An 18,764-nucleotide genomic window follows, 5' to 3' on the forward strand; every position below is an offset into this window, starting at 1 on the left:
GTAGCCGTCAGCTGATAGACGGAGACAGCAGTGGCTGTGTTCTCACTGATGGAGATAGACGTCGAGGTGGAGGGCTTGGTCCAGATGGGATCAGCACCTGTTGAAGGACATACGTCATATTTTCTGATTCGATGTAATTACTGAGTTACGTGTCGAAAATTATTATGATTAAATGCAATAAACACGTCTGTTATTGACTTTGAAAGACGTTAATGTCAGTAGTGCTCTATGCAAAATGTGGGTAGGTATCTGCATTATTTGATTCATATCAACATAATCTCATACAGTCAACACCTATAAGAAACATGCTTCGCTCTCTATCACATATCAATTACTTTTTCACCAAACGGTAGGTTGTAAATCAACTCATTGGGCAACACTTAATCATTGCAACTTTGACAGCTGTATAAAAAAACATTTATACCACACGTGAGATAAACTACAAGCGTTTTGATTGGTTGACACTGCCAAGTAACGGACAAACTCCTCACACAGGGTTGCAGAAGATCAGGCAGATGAAAGTCATGGGAAGTTTGTTGGTCGCCATAGGGATCTCATTGAGAAATATTCGATTTCTTTGTGCGATATGACGCTGTATGTGTTTGATGCTCGTTTGTTTGCATGTTGGGTTCCGTTGTTTTATACTCTGTTCTCATTCGAGAACGTGACATTACATACTTGGATTGCCTAATGTTTTCATGACTATCCAGAAATGAGAAATTAACAAAAGGCAAATTGAAATCCTCAAGCTTATCATGCTTCTTGGTGGAAAGCTATGTTGGTTTTGTTGCAGGAAAAGATCGTGATAACCGATTTTGTAGAGGAGTTGGTCGTGTCTTTGTTTTCCGAGACTAATTGGTACAATGATATTGTAAGTAAGAAAAGACGTCATCAATTTATCTGAAAGTGAAATTAAACGACTTTGCAAGGTCTTTGTGACCTGTTTTGATAAGCTCTTTAATCAATTTAACCTCGTATGAAAAAATAAGCCTTTCAGCAGAGAGGGCCTACTTAATTACCATAGGTATGTCAGTAGTTAGTTTGAAAATCCTACCACCAAACTCGACGGAGATGTTGTCAACCAAAACCTAGATTATTTTTATGATTTCGTCATCTTTGATTTGGTCGTATTTTCTTATAAAATACGCTTCACGTTGGTTCACAACCATATATTAATACGGCCGTTCACCTTTTTGGAGAAGAAAGCTCTCTTGACAAGAGATAGTAGACGTTCTTTAAGTTTAGAATTGGGGGATGGTTGTGGAAGTGTGGAAAAATCAAATGGTTTTATAGACAAAATGTTTATTAGAAGAGTGTGTTGAAGATTTCTAAAAATCTCTCTGTAGTTCTTTAAAATCCACATACAATTGATTCCAATTCATGACAGTAAACTAATGACTAGTTGTCTACTGTATTAACCTGAAATTATGACTATTACTCGGTGTAGTGGATTTCAATATTTCTTGTACATTTCATATTATTATATTATGAATATATATTCATATCGAACACTTAGAGTTGTTTTCTCATATGTAAATATCAATGCCATATGAACACAACATTGGATGAGTTAAAAATCTATATACAGTATTAAACTCATACGGAATATGCGTTATGAAGTGTAATCGACAGGGATATGTTACAGGAACAACCAAAGATTAACGACACTTAAAAGTGACCATGTGTTCAAGGAGGGATAGCGGATTCTTTTTCATCAACGATATCCGCAAGTGAGAGCATGTTGATAACTACAGTATGAACAAATAGACAGGCATATGTACCAACACACGCCGAACCCTTCTTATCATATATCGTTCCAAGAAATAGTCTAATCATCAGCGATGACTGCTACACGAACGACGAATAAGTAGTATTTTTGGTGGAGAAAGGCCGTGGTTATATTAAAATATGCAACTAGTTGTCATAAACTATCGAGCATTGTTAAGATAAACATTTCAAAGTACAGGCTAGGCGTAATAACTTGATGGCGTCAAAGGGTTTTGCAGTACGACGTCTCCGATTTAAATATAAAACCTTTTGTAAGGAACAATCGAAAGAGAAAATCAACATTTTCTTTACATATTTACAAATCATAATAACAAATATGTAATTTTGGTAAGTCCTGGAGAGGCTAGCAAAATACAATCTTAAAATCTGAAGAAAAATGACTAAAATCACTTATATAAAGAAACTTCTAACTTAACATCCAAGAATATGCACGGGTTTTCTTCTATCAATTAATCGTGATAAATAAACTAAAAAAAAAAAGTAAAAAAAAAAGTAAGGAACATAATTGATATGATTTCCGGAAAAAGAGAAATGAAACAAATATGTCGTTCACACCTTTACTATGGAGTTCATGTTGCAAATTCTATGTGTACACGCTTTCACCAGATATATTGCAGTTTGAGAGATTATGATCTCCTGCGGTAATACAAAATCAAATACGACACACCTTGACAGCCCTTTACCATTTTGCACAGGACTGTAGTCTGACATTCAGGTACTTGTGAAACTACAGAGAGCTTGTAAAGCCGTTTTCATGTTGAGCAGTTCTTTGTTTGGTGAATGACAAGCACTTGAACGTTGTCTAGCTTTCAAGATATTTCGAGAAAAAAAATGGACTTTAAGTTTATGAATGATTACATGTGATTGTGGAATGCGAAGGATTATTGGGATACAGGTAACAGCAGTTGTACATGCAATGCTGTTGCTATGCTCTGTTAAAACAACAAATGTAACGACCGTCCTAAAATTAGCACTTCCAAAAGTAAACATGTCATTCCTTTGAACCCGTGTTGATGGGATTAAACACTTATCTTGAAATGAAATCCCCCACCCCATTTCATATAACTAGTGACGTCAATCACTATAATTGTCATAAATACATCCATTTTTTAACAATTTGTTGGTAATAAAATGTTTAACATATATGAATTAGTTCACCTTTTAATTGCTTTCATGAATAAAACGGATTGCTATCGAGAAATGATCGTATGATTCGACAATAAAAAAAATACTGTAAACGGTCATCAACTCACGCTTGGATGTCATTTCAAAGCTATCGTAACGAATAATTTTACTGTAATTAACTAGTTATGTATAATATAAACAGTTATAACGGAGGAGTGAAAGAAATCAATTTCATTTTAACTATAGTCAATACAGTTGTTAAAGACAACATAGTAAAATCTAAATAAATATACAACCCCACAACATGCTTACTAGCACGACTTTTACGGTGAAGTAAATCCCTAACCTAACATGTTGTAAAAAAAATTCTGTGTGAATTATATACGATAATAATTAGCAAAAAAATGCATATCCCAAGTTTTAAAATAATTATTGTCTTTTAAAAGTGTCTTTTTGTAAATTCTTTAGAATATAAGAAAAATAAATGATAATTCTCGGCTAGTTATAGAGTCGACTCCAACATATTTCACTGGGTTGATAAGTAATGGCACATCAACTATACATTTAACAGTAATTTTGAGTCAACACATGCCAGTAGAACTAATGCTGATATACGACTATTTCGCTGTTCCGTAATGATTATACTATTTCATATTTGATCAGGGAGAGCAATTACATTTTATAGTTACATAAGCGTGTATGATACCTTAGTTCAGACCAACCAGGTGATATTTTAATTAATCTATAAATAGTACTATAAATGTAATTGCACACAATCTTTATTTTTGAGATTGTCTTTGATATTTACCAAAGCATTTTTAAATGTGTTTTTATCTGGTGTAAGTTATATTCCCGACGTAGATAGCCTCCTAAAGTACGCGTCGTATTCTGTGCAATATCCTACTAAATATAAATATGGTTGTGAACCTCTGAACGATGTTATAAAAAGAGAAATAAACACGGTATTGGTGACAGTGGCTTGATTCGGTTTAATACATTTTCTTATGTATTTCAAATTCCGCGTATTGTTCCAGTTTCACCCATGGTAGCGTGTGGAAAAATTTTAGTATGAAGTTTGTTCAGTGTATCTATCAAATTGAACACCAAAGTCCACTTAAAAGTAAACCTGAGATAAGATGTTCTGTTCTAACGATAAGCTAGCCAGAGGGTCCTGTGCCTCGTCACTTTATGTATATAGTGATATCAATACAGCGGAGACATGTGTTAAAACCATTAACTATAAAATGATACAAGAGTTTTCTTTACAAAGAGTTTATGTTTATAGGTTGTCATTGCAGGAGTGTCTTACTTTCAATTGCATTTATTGTGATTTATTGTGAAACCTGTCACACATATAATGTATGTAGCGATAATGTATGAAGGCGGGAAAGACAATTGATCGTAACGTGTGTCTACGATTTACTTGTCGAAAACCATGCCATTTCTTTCTTTGTGATATTTTCCGTTCATAACACTAATTTTTTTGGAAAACATTTTGTATTCGATGTTTAGTTTCACATCTAAAGGCGATTTTAGATAAAGACAGTTCCGGAACATTAAGCTTACATTTGCGCCATTGAAAAGACAGCGTTTGTATTTTTACATTAAAGACAGTATGCCATGATCCACATAAATCGTACTGTAGTTGACCCTATAATCCTCACGCTAACTCTCGCAGTAGATGATCATTTCAAAACGATACAAACGAAGGTTTAGGGATAAGCATTAATCGTATCGTGTTAAGTGATCACTATCTATCCAATGGAAAACCAGTCATTTCTGTACATGGTTGCAAAAAACAAGAAAATCGTTATACAACTAAAAGCAGAAAGGGAAATAATGTTAGAAAAAAAAATAAAAATGGTCATCTATTTCAAATCATTTAAAAAGTTGTTTGAGAGTATGAAGGTTTCCAGACTGACAAGAATTCTTATCCATCAAACAAAAATAAAAATGGGGGAACTGCATGAATATTACATAGATATGTTTAAATTGAGGTATGCATACATCAAATTGAATGTCTTAATGGTATTGTATGAGTTCATCGAAATTTTTGACGACTCTGTAATGTTCAGTTCTTTTAAATTGCAGTACGATTCTGTTATATATATGTAACTTATACATTTAATAAACGACGCATTTAAAGTAAATGCTTCTCTTGGTATACAACATAGCTGAGACAAATTTACATTAAAACCTGTACATTTAAGATCATAAATAATTATTCTAAATTTGGTACGTCATCAGTTATGTACGTCTTCCTACAGCAAGCAAACTTTATGATGACCGAAACAAAATACTTAATTAGTCGAGGAATGAAACCAAACAACTGTCATATTCAATGCTTCGTAAAATATATTTTCCGGTTTACTTATATGATTAAATATTGCGTAAATGTGAATCAATCTCGAAGGTATTCTTAAACACTGAAATACATTAAAAGGATGTAAATTTCTATAAAAGTTTCCACAACCGTAATAATTTCTACATTTTGAAGTCGTATCTCAGAAGTCTTTAACGGATAACAGGAAACGTTTCTGCATAATCCGATTTCTCAGACAGGAACAACAACATCATTCATATATTGAAACAATGAGTAGCTGTAGTACCTAGAAAATAGTGGCACGGCGTATTTCGTACTCAAAACCGTGGATGAAGTATAAATTAAGAAAATATCAACAAAAAGACTCTCGAAAAAGAATTGAAAAAAACGAACCAAATGCTCCAAAGAGTTGCCATGCTATGATTCATCGAGGAAACAAGGTAGTCAACTCTAGCGGAACCTATCAGCATTTTGTACTATGAAAAATGCCTAACTGAAGCAATTTCCAAGCCCAGGTGAAATCCTATACATAGGAAAGAGCCTATTGATATACAAGCATAATCTAGTAAATCAAATATGTAAAACAAGCACCAAGAAAACACAAACCTGTCAACACAATCATAGTCCAAACTCAAAGTCAATAAAACTAAGGAAAATACAACACGGTACCGGCAGGAAAAATAACGAACATCAAACATCATTATCTAGCCTAGATATATGAAGATTTTCCCCTCCATTATTCATCTCTATCAGTTCCATCCTGGTATATCGATGTCAGCACAGGATCTAAAGGAAACTTACATTTTTTTTCCTTTATCCTTGTTACTAAGGTACTAGACAACAAAAACATAACATGACCATATTTTTTATTAGATTTATATTTGTGATGTCAAGTATGAAATACAAACCCTTCTGATAACTTATCATCAGTTCTCAAGTGTACTTCAACTATCCTTATCAACACTGTTACGGTAGGGGGCATCATAGAACCTCGCCTAGCACCAAGATTTCACGTGTAAATCAACAAATAAGGCACCTCAGCGAATAAATGGTATATACGCATTAACTATATAAATATTTCAACCGATTCGATTGTGACTCAGTTTGACATTTTCTAGTGCTACTGTTAATTAATAAGAAACACAGACACTGACATTGATATAAGAGCCTCTTCTTCAATTTTTGCTGTTAAAACTGCTCAACAGCACGTGTTTTACGTGCTAGAAAAGCTCCTATGATTAAGATATATTGAGAAAATTATATTTCTTGTAAACTGTTAGCATTCTGCCAGCATATGCCATGTAACAGGAAACATTTCATATTTACAAACATGGTGGGCGTGTTGTGGATAAAACCTAGTATATCAATACTTTGATTAAAAGAAGAGATGACAATGACGTATCAATATAGTTTTCACCCACAAAATCTCGAATCAATTGTTTACGATACTATATAAAGTTAAAAGCAGGGAGGCGTATTAAGCTGAACATAAATTGTACATATAATGTAATACAAATGACATAAGTGCGACTCAATATGGCTAAAGATCGTAAATCTAGGCACACTCTATATCATTTATTGTTGTTATGTGTGGAGGTTTAAGAATGCCGTTTAAGAAGTCTTTACATGTGTTCCTGACTTAACAATTTTGTATGCAGATAACACCATTATTTGATTATGTCCGATTCAAAAGAAGAAATACTTTAAGATAAAGCAGCTGACGAATACATTCTTGAAAAAATGAATTGAAACAATAGGAAAAAGAGTAATTAAAAGCATTAAATGAACTCAGTATCGAAATAGAATAGAATTGTCACTGACAGAACATGCAAGCTATGAATATCGAGGTCACTTAATACAATATATCATCCTCAAAGTGAGAGCCACGGTATTGTCTTTCGGATTTCTTTACCGATATACCTCATGCATTGTTGGTCTGTTATGTGACTTGGTCATTGCTATAAAGCTTTGCGTGTGTGTGTGTGTGCTTTATAATTGCCGTAAATTCTACAGACGAACATATCTAAAATCTTCAATATTACATTTTAACATATTTGTTGTCTTTTTATGTAAAACAGTATATACAGTATTTTTACTCAGGAATGGTAAATATATTGTAGTATGAAATGTAAATATATTAGGTATACAAGTATATTTACAAACCAGTATTCAAATGTTGACATTTCAATATTTGAAGCCATCCAAATTCAGTCACAAAAACATATTACTAAGTTCCATTTTTCATCAGTACTTCATTAATTTGTAAAAATTAAAAAGGTAAAGAAACAATTTACTAGATTATTTCAACCTTCGGGATATAAATATCTACATGGTTTCAATTTTAGCAAAAGTATCACTGATTCTTTTAACCGATGAAACACAGCACAGTACGTACCGCTAGTTTCCCCTTATTTGAATCTTGTGTTTTCTTAATTTTTGCTACCTAAATACTTAGAATATGACCTCATCTGAAACTTTTACGTCACATGAAATGTAATACGCACTAAGAATAACAAAGTTATAAAATACATGGGAAATAAACTGCACACAATATAAAAAAACGCACTTGAAATAACTGAAGCATGAAATGCATGAAATGATGAAACTGAAAAAAATAGATTTAAACGGAGACTTAAAATTACAAAGAATATAAGACCAGGTTTTTCCGAAAGATAAGCGTCCTCTGCTTCATCAACGACACAAGTTTCAGGTAATTACTGATTATGTGTTTAAATGAACATTTCTTTTAACATTAAGTGGAAAATGTTTTGTTTTTAAATCAGATTTGGCTAAAATACAAGTGCATACTTTGTAACTTTAAATGAAACAGAACGAATAGAGAGAAATCTCATGCGTTTTGATACAACGGCAATTATTTTGAAATGGAAAAATAGAACACACTTTACCTTTACATGTGTTAAGGAAGCACGCTGTAATTAAAGTCGAAATTAGAAGTGTTTTCCATTCCATCACAGATCCATGATTTTCTTTCATATCACAAGCTGTATTGACATAAAATCACCAAATGGTGCTATAAATGTATTATATTGTTATTTCAACCGTTTTACACCGTATAATTAACGTGGACTGTCACATCATCAACTGCCATCCTTTCAATGCCTTCTACCCATGTTGTATGCAGACATTTAAATGCACGTGACCTCCAAATACGCTAACTGGTAGAGGTGAGGTAAATGTATTTATACACCGACAAAACCCAGGCGCAAATCACCAAACAACGGTAAACAATGGCAATGCTCAATTGGTTTGTTATAACGTCAGTATTGCTGTATCTGTGTAATGATATTTAAGCAGCCCATTTCCAAATGGAACTTAATACAATAAGGAGAAGATGTTTTAAAATACAATTTATGATTTAGTTTATACACACGTATATGCACGTTCTGATTATCAAGAAAGAATAGATACTACATCAAACTCACACTGACTTGCTGTACTTTATGAAAGGACATAATTACTCTGACGGTTGCCGAGTGTCCCCTCAGGTAAGCTAGCGATCGGTAACTACCCTGTGGAAGGAATGGTTATAAATATCTAGCATATATCTCCGTTTCATTCAGTGGGAAATTGGTGTTCATTTGATCAAATCATATCACATTAATTGTAAAATCAATTGCTGCTATAGTTGCTTATTGGTAAAACGGTGTCAATGTATTTAAAATTTCACGAAATCAATAATGCATTTGTGACAGGCAAATTTGATCCTTCTGTGCCATCGGGATGTATGTAGATAAATACTTGCATAGGATTGTTCGAAATATTTGTGATAAATAACAATGATTATAGTTTATTTTTCTTAATTATGAGCTTCGAACAATACAAGTTTAATCATAAAAACAATCAATGTGAAAGATTGAGACTTATAAAACGGTGTCAATGGACACGATGATGCAGTAACGCTTTCGTAAAACTGATCATGAAAACAACTTCAAACAAACTTAAAATATAGCCTTAATTTAACTTGGACCCGTTGAAAGCGCATTGGACTCGTATGATGGGAGAAACTGGAGAGCCCTATGGGTAACTACGTTGTAGGAAGTCAAATTGCAAGTGTTTTCACGTCCAGCCGCGTCTAACCACTGTCTCATCATTAAATTATAAACTGCCCTACAAAAGGAACCATCGTCAATTGTACAAAATACATTCAACTTGTACTTTTTAAAACAAATTTAGAATTCGATTTAGTAACGACAAATGATATTGAGCTACATTTAAGAATACTTGAAATGAAAAATGTTTATTCGGGATTGTAATGTTTGTATAGAATAATGTTATCTTACAACAAGTGGACCTAGCAGATGACTTATCTGCATTAGGGTTATTCATCACATCTGAATGGTTGTGGCCGAAGACAACTTTTTTTTTAAAGAAATCAGAATCCAAACCCGTTCTCTGAACATTCCCAATGGCTTGCGGATATTCCAAATGGAATCATTACATTCAGCAGTTTCATGACAACAATGTATGTTTTCATTTGTAACTATTTGAGTTTAGACATCTCACTCATTGGAGTAACTCAAACGCCGACATAAAGATATAGTCATAGTTCCGATACGAACTTTCATATTTTTCTGCAGTTGGTAAACCCAACTCCTACTTCGGTTAGACATTAGCGATATGGAGCTCTGGAGACAACTTTTGACAGGTGAATTCCAACCATCATCGACCATTTCTGCCCCTGTTTCACGACATTCTCTTGTTGGCGGGTCAGCACTGGTGATCTAGCACTACTCACTGCTCTCTGATCTCCCATACGGTTCATCTGGTCTGCACTGTTACCAGCATGCTCTTTCTGCCGACTTAGTCGTGTGATTAAATTCTGAACGAGCGTCATTAAGGTTTCATTAAGATATTCGGTATTTCGCCCTTAGGAAACAGGAGTTAAATGCTCGTTATTACACCTGGTGGCTGCGTTGTTATCAAACAATATGGACAGTATTGTGGATGAGGCAGAAGACAGTTTCCCTTATCTTCACGATTTCTGTGTGAATCTTTCTTCCGTTCATGTTGTGAACATGTCGGTATATCATTATTATCGTTAACATTGTTGTTGGTGCCATTTTTCTGTTAAGTAATCTCATAGATCTTGCAGGTTCGTTAATTACTAATACAATTTGTATATGTAAAGACAATACATCATACGGTAATACAAATGCCATTTCCATTTCAGATGTCTGTTAAAATCAAGAATATTTATCCATTACATTCATTGCGTTGATTGTTGGAAGATATCAAATTGTTATGATTCAAAGTTATAGAAAATGCTTAAATATATTTACGATAAACACGAAATATTCCTTATATTCAGTAATTCAAATGTAGATACGACTTAATTCATGGAGCAACGAAGCTATTGCCAGCCTCTTTCATTATTCAGCATTATTTTGATAATTTTACAACAAAAAAAGAGATAGGTGAGGTAGTTTTCAAAGAAGGCACACTTCCCCTGTTACATAACAGGTTAAGTATTAACAGAAACTTGCACATGCTCGCTATACAAATTGTAAATACACTTTATATCTATTATGATCAAATCGAACACTTTGTGGAAATGTGAAACTTCTCTTGTATATGCATAGATTAGTAGAGGTGAAAGAAGCTTGTTTGACTTTCTCTTTCTAATTCGAAACTTTTAGTTCCTGCCATCACTGAAGAACTCTAGAACAACTGCTTAACATAGTCATTATTGTAATAAGGGTTGTCCTGTAAGTAACTTATTACTATCTTTAAATACATATATCACTAATTGACACATGACTGTCTCCTTATCCAGGGGATATATCATTTTCATGTTTTCACAAAATACAGATATGCAATGCAATCCACTGTGACGTAAGCGTTAGATAACGAAACAAACATTAGAGGCGATACTTATGATGCAAAAAGGACATTTAAGGTTTAAATGCTCGTTTTCAATATAATTTTCCTGAACGATCCTAAATTCGTTTCCATTTGATTTGAGATTTACGAAACAAATAAAAGGAAATGTATACTCACTTAATATCATATATGTGTATTCTAATCACTTTAATTGTCAATCTCCAAGAAAACAATAAATCTTCGTGACATAATCATTTTGAATTAACCTGTCAAAATTTGGTATTACATTATAGTAATTAATAATTTTCAGTGTAATATATTTTGACAAATTGATGTTATGTATCATTGAAATACTACAAAGGTTATATCAAAATAATATTAATGTCACATTTGCAGAATTTTGTTTTAAATAAGAAAATCATGATGGTAAAAACAATTTACCGTAAGTCATGAAAGGCTGAAAGGCATATATATTTATTCAAGATTCGTATATGTCTAGCACCTTTTACGAACTTCAAATTCAGCCTTGATATTACAGATTATAGGTACATATGAGGCCATTTCTGGATATCATGACGTTCTCAGGATCCAAATAATCCAAAATCCAAAGACCAGGAAACAGTTTTAAGCAGAAATCGAAAGTCCGAAGTTTCCGAAATTTATATCAAATCTTCTTTGGAACTGGATGGACATGTTTTTAAATCATTGTTTTTGATGATCCTTTGGACAGGTCGTTAGCCGAGCTATAATTGATATGTCACCGTGATACTAGAATTTTTAACAGAACGGTGATACCGTCAAGTGTTTGTATACATTATAAGAGTCCTCCCATACATCGTTAACTCTTCAGATATCAATATATAGATGTGATTATTGATTTGATAATTTTAAAAGCGTATTTACAGAGCTTTTCACATATGTCATCGATGCACAAAAATAAATTTCAAATCGTTTTTTGACGAATAAGTTATGCATGCCATTGAAAACTCCATTTGAGAAATGTATTAAACTATGTGTATATCGTAACCACCAACCTTTTATACTCTAAATCTTTCGTAAAATATCATTTTTATTTCAACTTGAATACCATTATGAAGTGACTAAATATGTTTTCCTACAGTTTTTAAACATATATAATAGTAAAAATGGTTAATAGGAACAATTTATCGCCTGAATACCAACTTATAAAGGGGTAGAGAGAATATCCTGGTAGTAACGTTTGACTGAAGTACATAAATCATTTACATAGTAACTGATTTTGCCTTATATGTTCTATGCAAAGAAAACGTCAACGATTAATAATTTCAACCAAAAGTTGCTGGTTTGTGAATGGAAATAAAATAAGTTTTAGTTCGTTTGGTTGACGCAATGAGTAGAGAATTTTCAATTATTTTTAACCTTCATTCCATGGGGTAATTAAATGCACATAGAAATCTATGGTCCATATTAACTGAAACATGATACATGTTTAACATTCAGGTGACAGAATATTTTTTGTATATTTACTTTAGTTTGGATTGTCGCATGTCTGAAATACATGTGATCCCTTTACATCTCGTTAATACCTTCAGTATTCACCCACTCTGAAGAACATATAAACAAATGCCGTATATGAACATTAAGAAAACACTGATAAGAGTGTGGTAAAACTCGTTACTATGATATTTGTTAAGTTGACAGGTAACTTTTAAATATATCATAACATTGAATTTAAACATGAAAACTTTTTTAGATTTAAATTTGCAATTGATCCTATGATATCAGAAATATGTCGTAATCAACTAAAAAGTTTCAAATGTAATTCCCGTTTCTTTAGCGTATTAAGAGGGTTTTGTTTTGTTTTTTCCTTTTTTCAAACTCTCAACCTTAGCATGAAGCATTGTGCTTTTTAATTTAGAAAATATCTATTACCAAATGTAATTGTATTTGAATCATTAACGTGTAGACATTGTAAACCGATACATTTTAGCATTAATATTATTTTTGCGCTTTTCGCGCTGAAAGTACTACGCTAAAATATTATTACATTAAATGTCACTTCTGTAAATCGTTTATATAGAGCAAGTATTACTGATGTACAGAAATCGTCATCTTATTTCTTGTTAGTACGCTTAAATTAAATTTTTCCTCAGTTCAGTACGTTTTTGCTAGTAGGGGTTATCTATGCTAGGCATTAACAGATTTTGTGACCAGTTGATGTTATGGAACTCTCTTATATGTTCTTATGTGTTTGATCACATGGATGTTAAAACCACGAGTCAATAGCTAGCTCGTTATCGTGAGTCGTGAGTCGTGAGTCGTTTCTCTGAAATGCTTTTGGCCACAAATGATGCGTTAATGATATATATGACGCAGAACAAATTAATTAAGTGTTGTTATATGTGTTAAAATTAGAGAACCGTTATCCTGACCTAGAGTGGTAATAGTGTTTTTACATCTTTGACGTACGACACCTAGATAAGTAAAACTTAATAATATCTATATATCAACTAGCCATTAATAGATAAGCGACAAACGTGTCAACCATTATTTCATTGCCTGAAAGTGGTTCTAATATCACTGAACCATCCCATCACAAATATTTACATTAACAGTCATTGAGCTGTTCTACCTGCCTATGTCCAGACAGCATTCAGCGTTAACCAGAATTATCGAGGGCGTACGGCTTTCGTACTGAAGGCTCTTAACAACAGTCAATACAATATACTGTTCAGTTGTTATGTTCGACGGTTGGCATCGCTCGCTATTTTCGCGGATGAATTGAAATCACAAAAAATAGATAAATTGAAAATAAGACTAATAGGGAAAGCGACAATCAATTTCATGTTATTCTCTTCTGCTTTTAAATTTTGATAAAAACCCTCTGCGAAAGTTCATGCATTTCTTTTGTGTTTTATGTATCCCTAGTTCATATGTTTTATTTAACTGGATTCTGAAGTGATAAATGCCACTAAAAGTAAGGAATTTGGCGCTATCATAATAGAATGGCACTTTTTTTCTACTTATCTGTGTAAAAGTAATTGTGTTCCATTACAAAGTTGTATGGCAATTAGATTTAAATTACGTAATCTCAACAATCACAGTATATATGTACCCGCTCTCGATTTTTCTGTTGAGCGAGTAAGTCAAAGACCGACCATTGAACCCAATAATTATTTTATGTGAGTATGTTGTGTCATCATATACATTTGTAATAAACAACAGGCTAAATGCAAATGTATTTGAAGTCTGGGACAATGTCAAATCGATGTCTGGGTTCAGTAATTTTGTTAACATTAATATAATAAACCTATTATTACCATATTAACAAACGTTAACATACAATTAAATTTAAAGTTCATTTTAGAGGACGTCCCGTTCTAGATACTTAACCAAAGTTAACCGATCAATACCGTTCATTAATGTTTTTGTATACTTGTTTGTTATGGGCTGTACGTCATTACAACACAAGGCCATATGACGTCCATAGATAATTGGGTACTCAAGACGGCGTTCATGGATGATTGAACTACTTAAGTGTTATTGTAAATGTCACTTCAATGAAATGTTGAAATCTCTACAAATTATATCGCAAGCGCCCGTTCATACTGTACTAATATTTTGACAAATGTCTCTCTACCGCAACTCTTTTAAAGTTGAACGTCAAGCAAACAGGAGCAACTTATAACTCACCAACCTCCTCGCTTGAGCCAAGGAAAATTGTAGGGAAACAAGGAAGAGGACAGAATTAAAAAATTTCAAGCACTTTTTCCACAATTAAATGCAAAATTGAAATTTATAATGGGTTTTCTTGTTAGGTTTTCTTTGTACCTCGATTTCTTTGAAAACTTTTGCGCATTAATGATCACTTTTATCATTTGTCTTGTATGCGATGATTTTAATTTGTTAAAAGTTAAAATAATGGCACAGTTCAGAATATCACAATCTTTTGATATTCTTTTAAATTATCATATATATAGAAACTATAAAGTAATTTGAATTATGGCTGTATAACACCTCTCCTTCTTGATTTTGAGATTTCTTTCTATCAATTTCGGTTTTCCTCAGTCGCCATGTAGATTTTAAGATTTCCACTTACTAGTCATAGAACGACAAAAAAACCTGTAAGATGTAACATCACTGACGAGTCCTATAACGACGAAAAGGTTGTATGATGTAACATCACTGACGAGTTCTAGAAGAACGAAAAAACTGCATGATGTGGGATCACTGACGAGTCCTAGAACGACGAAAAAGCTGTATTCGGTATCATTACTGCCGAGTCTAAGAAGAACGGAAGCTGCATGATGGAGCATTACTGACGAGTTCTAGAAGGACGAAACAAGTGCATGATGTGGGATCACTGACGAGTCCTAGAACGACGAAACAGCTGTATGATGTAGCATCACTGACGAGTCCGAGAACGACGAAAAAGCTGTATTAGGTATCATTACTGCCGAGTCTAAGAAGGACGGAACAGCTGCATGATGTAGCATCACTGACGAGTCCTTGAAGGATGGAACAGCTGTATGATGTAGCATCACTTTCGAGTCCTATAAGGACACAAAAGCTGTTTGAATTTAAAAGGTGCTAGTCACTTGTGTGTCTTTTACAAAATCTTCGTAACGAAACACGAAGATATTCCACAGAGGGGAAAATAAGAGTTCGAAGCTAAGCTTTATCAGAAGGAATTGAGCCATATTCTCTCATAGCAAACAGTTAAAACAATCTTTATACCAAGGAATCGCCAATTAAAAATATGTTTATTATATTGAATGTAGAGTATCATTCAGGTACGGTATTTTTTCTTATTTCTTTCATCTCTTTCTCAATATATTACAACTTAGTAACTCGTTTTCCTTTCGTTCGTTCACCTGCTGGATAACTAAATAAAATTCAGTAGCAAAACGATGTGGAACTACTGAGACAAATAAATGAGTACAAGTGATTTAATGGCTAATAGGCAAATTCAACATTATTTGTCAAACCTCTAATCCGAAAGTGTACAACCATGGTCTTTAATAGTTTCCGACTAAACAAAACTTCCATGTGATTGACGGATTTTAGCAATGGAAGAAAACACTACACATATAATTGGCTAATTTTGACTGAAGCTCGTGCCCAAACTGATCGACAACTAGCCGATGTTTATTCATTGTTTACTTGTGCTACCTAGTAAATTATTTGTGGGAGGTGAGGTGGTTTGTATAAAATTGTTTGATTTATTGGCGAGTAGCTTGCTTAAATATGCAAATATTTGGTTATTAAACAGGACGACATTTAAATAGTCATAATATATATGGGTATATGTACATCATATATTTAGCGCTGCAGTGATTTGATGCTGATTTATTTTGTAAGAAAATGCCTCGATATTTTTAAAGATTGTTTTTCATAGTCTTTTCCAACACCTTCACGTATTTATTTCCATTATATTTTTAAGGGTTCATGCAAATATGCAAACTTCATGCATTATTTGTTCATGTGAATTAAATATACGCACGTGTCCTTGGCATCACGTGATAAGTCACAATAGTAGAATGAACACCATGTATGGGGGCTTCTGTCTCGCAACCACACCTAGTTCTTTACATCGTTTTCAATAAACTATTTATACTGAATTACCCATGTTTTGATATAGATCGATCATATTATTTTGAAGGTTGACGAACTGGAACAAGTCCGTAACTGAAGTATTCCGTATTTGAAGCATTCCGTACCAAGGTATCCCATACAAGCTACTTACACTTTCACGATTGTTATCTCGTGACCGAAGCTGCGAATAAAAATGGAATTCCGTTTTCGCTTTAAGATTTTCGTTTCATCATGAAATGTAATAAGTTATTAGAATTTAGATAATAGGTAATATATCACACTCATTTCCCTGCATGATTTTATTATATTTTATCTGGCTACCTTAAACTTCCAAAATTATCTGAATTTTGTTTATTATTAATAAGAATGGTTAGTGCGATGTTAAATTCGATTTGCAATGATAGAACAAATGGCATCATTGTCAGTCGGGGTCAGTGACAGGGTATGTATTATCATATTCAGTCAGTATTACTGACAGACGTTGTGACTTCATCCAGAGTCAGAGTTGATGATCAGGTAGTTGAAACCATATTCAGTCATAACTCCGACAGGAGTTCAATCTGTAATGCTGAATGGGTACAAAATATATTCCGTTATGTCATGACAATATCTGACCTAATACAAATATGTTTGTTTTGTAGTTAGTGAGTTACAACGCCGTTGTGTCTTGTGAGATCGGTCATTGTTCACCGCACCATTATTGTGTTGATACTTAAGACAATTCATATTTTGACAACTATGATACTTGTAGAAATATGAATAATTTATATAATATTTGCGTAAGAATATCACTTTAAGAGGGCATTAACGCCATTACATCAGCACAAATCGAATCATATCGACATAATCGTGGTTGTCACTTTTTTTATTATGGTAAAATTTTCCGAAAGATTATTGACATACCTCTGGGAACAATCGTGCCCTGTTCTTGCCTGACTTGTTTCTGTTGTCTTATAAGGCAGACTTTATCTTAAAGCTTATTACAACTGATCACAAAGCCCTTACCACGACCTTTAAATTCCTTTTCAGCTACTGATCACGTCTTGTCTGTAAGTGAGAAGTTTGTTTATAATGTCCATCCTATACACCCAACATTACTGGAAATCAATGGCGGGATTTATTTTTCAACAATCTTTTCCAACAAATAGACCAACAAGGACTGGTTTCAAAAAGCTCGTGTTGATTTGAATTTCCTTATTCTGAATTTTTGATATCCCTGCATCTATAACCAACATGAAGAAGTCGATTCAATATCTAACTTGTTCCCAAAATCACAATATCACATTATAACGTAGTGTTTCAAGAGATGAAGGATGGTAAAGATTGTGGGGAAATTGTATGATCGTCATAATGATCTCATTGGGAAATAATCAATTTCCAATAAGATAGGAAATTGGATGTGTTTAATGCTTGTAAATATACTTGATGGTATCATTCTTGTTTACCGTGTCCTCATTCGGTAACGTGATATTACTTGCTTGGATTGGTATTGTTTACATGATGGCCGACTTTAGTAAAACAGAAGCCGCCTACCTTTCCGAAACACCTGGTCGTATTCTCCTCGTACTATGTTTAAGGATTCTCTGTGTGAGTAATTCTTTTGGTCAATTTGTGCCTTCGCTTCATCAATTTTATGTTTGAATTAAGATTTTGTGGACTTGTGGGAGTTTCATTTGTCGTTGACGTAATATTGTGTGTAAATATAAGTTAACTATTCATTAACAACTTCAAAAGAATAATGTATACGTTTCATATGTACGGTTTTCAAACGAATATCCCCTCCGAAGTACCAAAGGAAACTCTTAGTTACCTACATTATTCATACGATAAGCAATCCTCTATTCACAGAGCGAATAGTAAAGGAATATATTCGTTTTATCCTATTAAGAACCACTGAAATGAACAATATGTAATGTTGAAAATGCTATATTTCATGAAAGCATATTTTTACAATTCAGCAGTTTTCAGATGTATAGAAAACTGATTTATGGTATTTACACTTCATTAATGAGTGTTGGGTTTCAGATTTAGCAGACAAAAGTTTATGTAAATAAAGCAGACACGCTTGACAGAAGGACAGAAGAACGCTCATATCAGGTTTTGTTTAGAGCAA

Source organism: Ylistrum balloti, unplaced genomic scaffold (genome assembly GCF_031769215.1).
Source record: "Ylistrum balloti isolate Yb309-2 unplaced genomic scaffold, AGI_CSIRO_Ybal_v1 Utg370572, whole genome shotgun sequence".
NCBI lineage: Eukaryota > Metazoa > Mollusca > Bivalvia > Pectinida > Pectinidae > Ylistrum > Ylistrum balloti.